The sequence below is a fragment of the Microtus oregoni genome, unplaced genomic scaffold, assembly GCF_018167655.1.
Source record: "Microtus oregoni isolate MIOR12 unplaced genomic scaffold, Mior012 000006F_ref0000085, whole genome shotgun sequence".
Taxonomy (NCBI): Eukaryota; Metazoa; Chordata; class Mammalia; order Rodentia; family Cricetidae; genus Microtus; species Microtus oregoni.
The window spans coordinates 24,735,393-24,741,392 of record NW_024543065.1 but is presented as its reverse complement, the minus strand read 5'-3'; the positions used below and the strand labels follow the sequence as shown (position 1 = coordinate 24,741,392).

At 39.6% G+C, this 6,000-nt stretch overlaps 1 pseudogene; it reads left to right on the top strand.

Moving 5' to 3' along the window:
• The first annotated feature begins 580 nt into the window (after positions 1–580).
• The window catches only part of LOC121449290, a 138,286-nt pseudogene continuing 132,866 nt past the window's right edge, over positions 581–6,000 (top strand).

Below are 6,000 nucleotides of genomic sequence, written 5' to 3'. Positions count from 1 at the left end.
ATTTTAAACTGGTATGTACCTTTAAGTCTCTTAAACTGTTCTCTACCATTGTCAGTTCTGCCACTAACCTTATCTTACAAGCAGTTTTTTCCCTCTCTCTGCCTTTTTACAAATGTAAAACTCACCTGCTGAGAGCCAGTGTGGTCAAGCTCAGACCCAACTTTCCACACAAATTCCATACTATAGTTACACCTGATAAACAGCCCTCAACTGCTCAGAGATCTGGGGAATGTGATCTTTAAGTCTTTAATTATTAAAAACGTTTCACAACAACAAAAAAGAGACAGGTTGGCTCCTAGCAGCAGCTCTCTGCTCCCTCCAAAGAAGTCAGAAGACAGACACACGCAGAACAACGTCCTTCTGCATTTCGCTTCGACTGCAAAGTGCTGACCATTGGGCAAACCTGCCTTTCGTCTAAAGTAAAGACCTCTAGACGTGGACAGAATCACTGGAATCGACAGCCTAGCTGCTCAGGTCAAGGTAGGCCTGTCTTCCCACAGATTTCTTAGCCCACAGGATCTTCTGGAGCCTGGCAGGCCCTGTGCTAAACAGCAAAGCTCAAGTGCAGCCTTCCGCGACCATGGAGGACCCAAAAAGAGTAGCTCTGGGTGCCAACAAAGTACGTTCTCTGTCATTTTTTAATCAGTAACTCAAGTAAAATCTATCCTTCTCAAAGATCTCTGACAGTTTGACAGCTGAGAGGTTTTGCAAGGTGACCTCACCAAACAAATTTCAAACCAAATTTATCTCTTATGCTATAGTCATTATGTGTCTAAAACTTCTGTTTTCACAAACCCAAGGAGTTCTCGAGAGTTCCAGGGAGCCGAATTAAAGAATCCATCTTAAACAGGTCAGATACCCCCTCAATCCCCTGGTCCTAAATTTTTTTTCCCTTAATTTAACTTTGTTCTTGGTTCTGCCAACACCTTAAACAGGATAAGAGATACCAGACATTTCCATGCCACAGACACCAGTCAAAAGCAAAGAGACCAGCTATGCCAGGATGTTCCCAGCACCCAGCCTTCTCTTGGGCCCCCACCCAAAGAAGACGCCCACAATCAGCCGGAAGCAGTCTTGAGAATTCGCGGCCCCAATTCCTTCAAACTGGAGTGTCTAATTTGCCTTTTATTAAAAGCAAGATGTGGGAATGTTATTCTTTCGGTCCCTGCCCTAGCCACGCCCACTCCTTTTAACTTCTGACCTCCGCCCCACCATCACTCTCTCTTCCTGTTTCCTCTCCCGGTGTACACATGGGGCTTTGCCTCTCTCCTCCTCTCTCTCCCTCCTTTTTTTTCTCCTCTCTCTCTCTCTCTCTCTCCCCCTCCCCCTTTTTAATAAACATTTAAGGCTATTTTCTGTGTTTATATGTCTGACCCGCCTCGTGCGTGCCCTCCCACTGATGGGAGGCTGTAGCTGCTTGCCCAGGTGGCGGACCCTAGAGCCAGCGCCCGGCACTGCTGGGACCCGCTGGAGTTTGCTGCGGGGCGGGGGGATCCAGGTATATTTTTTAAGAATAACACACATTATTTGGGCTCAAAGTTTCTAATACAAGAACATACGATCAAAATATATTTAAATTTTAAATTGTCTTAAGTAATAAAAAAATAATGAAAAGAGAAATAGAAACCAAACAAACAAGAAGAAAGAAAAACAAAAATAATAAAACAGCAGCATCAGTAACAACAACAAAAATCACCAATAGTGTAACATTGCATTTGGGAGCTTGTCTTTGAGACTGCAAAATAGAATATAAGTTTTCATGATTTTGGAATTAGGGGAATTCCAAGTCTAATTATTTCAGGCAGATTAAATAATAAAACAACTATTCTTGAAATTCTTGTACACAGACTCAAGCATTACACAGGACATCTTGTTGATTAAAATAACAGCAATTAGAATAACACCTGGCAATATGTTTTTTTGGTTTGAGTTTTTAAAATGTAAGTATTTTTTTTATAAAATTTGCTTTTCCTATTTTTTTAAATATTGTGAGTCTGGGACAAACTCCTTTCCTCTTTTTGGATGGAATGATGACTGCATAGTCTGAGAAACAAAGGTCCACCAGCAGTCACACTGACAAACAAAGGGGGCAGGGCTAGGTCTCTGGAAAACGTGCAACGCCACATCTTAGTTAGCCACAGCAGCTTTGCCCCTCCCAGCCTATCATAGTCTCTATTTCTTCCACATGGAAAGAATTGCCCGGCAACACAAATATACATTAGAAATTGCTACTGCTTTAATTTTGAGGTACAAAATTGATTTTTGGATTCATTCCCACGTATTTTATAGGAACACTATCCATGCTTGTTATTAGAGAGTTTTCATTTTTGTACTTGAAACAGTTTTAGCAGCCTTCTCTCTCTTCAATAAGACACACATCTCATTTTTTCACACATACCTGTAGGCATTTGGAGACTGTGGAGTCATGACATCTCTTTTTTTTTCCTGCCCTTACAGATCTTGTTCATGTGGAAATGTGTGAGTCCTGTGAGCTACAGTTCGCACGTCCTTTCTTCTTGAAAACATCTTCTGTTTTGAAATGAACTTTTCTCTCATGTACCAATCTCTTACAAACACTAAAAAATACATAAATAATCTGTATACATTTTCCAAAGTCACCCATACATTAATGTTTCTGTTCATAGGTTTTTACTTTTCTAGATTTCTGATGAGTTTAGATTTTGAAAACCCCCCCCTTAGAAAGAAGAAAAAGTCAGATACAAATGCACGTGAGTAAGTGATGGAATTATCAGATCCCAGTTAGAATGAAATCTTGGGAATAATGCAAACTCTGGTTTCTAATGATTTTAAGGAATGTATGAAGGTGCTTTTTGTTTTTTTTTTGTTTTTTGTTTTTTTTTTTGTTTTTTTTTTTTTTTTTGGTTTTTCGAGACAGGGTTTCTCTGTGGTTTTGGAGCCTGTCCTGGAACTAGCTCTTGTACACCAGGCTGGTCTCGAACTCACAAAGATCCCCCTGCCTCTGCCTCCCAAGTGCTGGGATTAAAGGCTTGCGCTACCACTGCCCAGCTTCGAATGTGCTTTTTAAAAGTGCACCTTTATCTTAATCTTCAATAAATCCTAAACTGAAAGAGAAGGCATATGCATAAGAAGCCCCCTTTTGAGTTGTTGACCAGAGTTGTCCAAAACATATAGCTTATTGCTGTTGCCTCTGGTTATCCCCTAGAGATGGAAGGTAAATCCCTATTGCTGAAGATACTGTGCACTTCAGAAACATGGCCCAGAGACCCCTGAGCTGGAGATGACCTGAGTACCCCTTCCTGAGGACTAGCACTCATGGTACCAGAAGGCACCGTGAAAGCTTCTAAAGGAAGGCAGCAACCAACATTCCTAAAAGCTATAATACCTGTGAACTTCCTAAATAACCAGTATGGCTTGATAACCCCAAGGGTACAGTATCATTCACACACCTTGGTGGTAACCAGCAATCTTCTACTTGGACTAAAATTCCACTCAACAAGAAGGAAACTATGCTTGGTACTGGAAACCAGGCTAACTACTCAGTGCTAGTGAAAGCATGGTTATTGGAGGAGAATCGACAAGCACTAATAAACTATATCAATATAATCCCTAACAACAATCTATAAACATTTGTCATTGTACCTACAGATAAGTATAGTCTTCACCCCTCATCATGAACGTTTCTGTTTGTAACAGACAGAGATCACTACAAAATATCACAGTCATTATACAGACCTGTGGAGTCCAGTTCCAAAGGATACATTAAAAAAAAAAAAGACCACTCTAGCACCTAAGGCTCAGGGAACATTGCTGGAGAAGAGGTTGAAATTTGCAAGAACCAGAGGTTCAGAGAGTTTGCTTTGGAATTGTGTCATCTAGTAACACCAAAAGATACACTCATAAAGTATCATCATATGAGTACCCAATTGTCTACTGAATAAGGACCATACCAATGGACATACCAAAATGCATGGGGAAAAGCCCATAAGACTGTCACTCTACCCAAAGAACTATAGCAACTGAGAAAAGCTGAGAATGGGAGGAATGGTCTTCTCCAGGGAAGAGCACAATAACTTGTTGTCCAGTGTGCCAAACAGTCAGCCCTGAAACTACGCTTATAAGCTATATCATACAGACTGAATAGGCTATATTTAGCAATATATATGTATATAAGTATATGCATAAAACAGCAGTTAGTGGAAACAAACCGGGTTGTAAATTAGGTGGAAAGTGGGGAGGATTTGGAGGAAAATGTAATTATAATATAACATCTAAAATAAAAGTAAAGAAGTAACTTGCAAGAAAATTGTCTTGGGGCTAAAAAGATGGCCCAATGGCTTCAAGCACTTGTTGCTCTTGCAGGGGAGCAGGATTAGCTCAGCACCAAAATCACAGCTCACAACTGTCTGTGACTCCAGTTGCAAGTAAGAGATCTGATGCCCTTTTCTGGCTTCCTTTGGCACCAGGCACACACATGACACAGGCAAAACACCCCCACACACAATTTTTTAAAAGTTAAAAAACCCGTTTTTCTCAAAGTTGTTTTCATTTTAAAACAGGATTAGGTGTTTAGCAGTTGTTCTAAATGAATGAGCAAATTTTTTGAGCTTTCATAGTTTCAGTTCCAACTATGCCTATAGAGTCAAAAGATTATGCAGAGCGCTGTTGATGTGGATTTCCCTCTGTATGCTGTGATTACCATCAATGAATAATGCCTTGGCCTCTTAATAGAGCAGAATTTAGGTAGGTGGAGAAAAATAAATGGCATTGTTGGAGGATAGCAGGCTGCTTGTTCATCCCAGCCGTCCAGCTAGCTTAGCCCCAAGATAACCACACTGAAATTGTATTAATTAAATCACTACTTGGCCCATTAGCTGTAGCCTCTTATTGGCTAACTTTCACATCTTCATTCAACCTATTTCTATTAATCTTTGTATATCGCCATGTGACAGTGGCTTACCAGCAAGATTTTAACCAGCATCTTTCTCAGGCGGAGGATCCATGGCATCACTCTATGACTCTGCCTCCTTTCTCCCAGCATACTGTTTAGTTTTCCCCTCCTACCTAAGTTCTGCCCTATCAACAGTCCAAAAGCAGTTTCTTTATTAACAAATGAAAGCAACACAAAGACAGAAGGACCTCCTACACCATGGCATACTGGGAGAAAGGAGGTAGAGTCAGCGAGAAGCCATGAAGCCGCTGCTGGAGACAGATGTGCTGAAACTTTGCTGGTAGGCCACGACCTTGTGGTGATGCACAGATTAATGGAGATGGGTTAAAATAAGATGTAAGAATTAGCCAATAAGAAGCTATAGCTAATGGGCCAAACAATGATTTAAATAATACAGTTTCTGTGTGGTTATTTCAGTTCTGGGCAGCCGGGATGAACAAGTAACTCCTTCCTACATGCTGTCTCATTTTTTTTTCTTATGGGAGCCTTTATATGCACATATCTCACAGTATTTCTCAGGTGATTACTAACACATATTTTTAAAAAATCAGGAATATTATTGACAATAACTATACTTATGATTAATAATGTAGTAATAAATGTTTCTTTAAAATTGTATACATCTGTAAGATTTATGTCATATAAGTAAAAATATGATAGAAAAGCATATATGATTTGCAAAACTATAAGAGGTCTTTCTATATGAGCAAAAGAATAGTGTGTGAAACATGCAATATGTTGAAAGTGTTGATATAAAGATCATAAAGTAATAGATAAATTTGATTTCTCTTTACATTTTTTGTTTAGACTTATTTACTTTATTTTATGTGTGAGTGTTTTTCCTCCATGTATATGTACCATATTTATGCCTGGTGTCCACAGAGGTCAGAAGAAGCCATTGAATGCCCTGGAAGTGAAATTATTGCTTGTGAACCACTGTATATTGCTAGGAACCAAACCCAGGTCCTCTGCAAGACCAAAAAGTTCTCTTAACCACTGATTTATCTTTCTGCCCCCTTTATTCATTTCTTTTATTTGTCAATAATTCTAAGCTGTATAAAGTGTTTGCC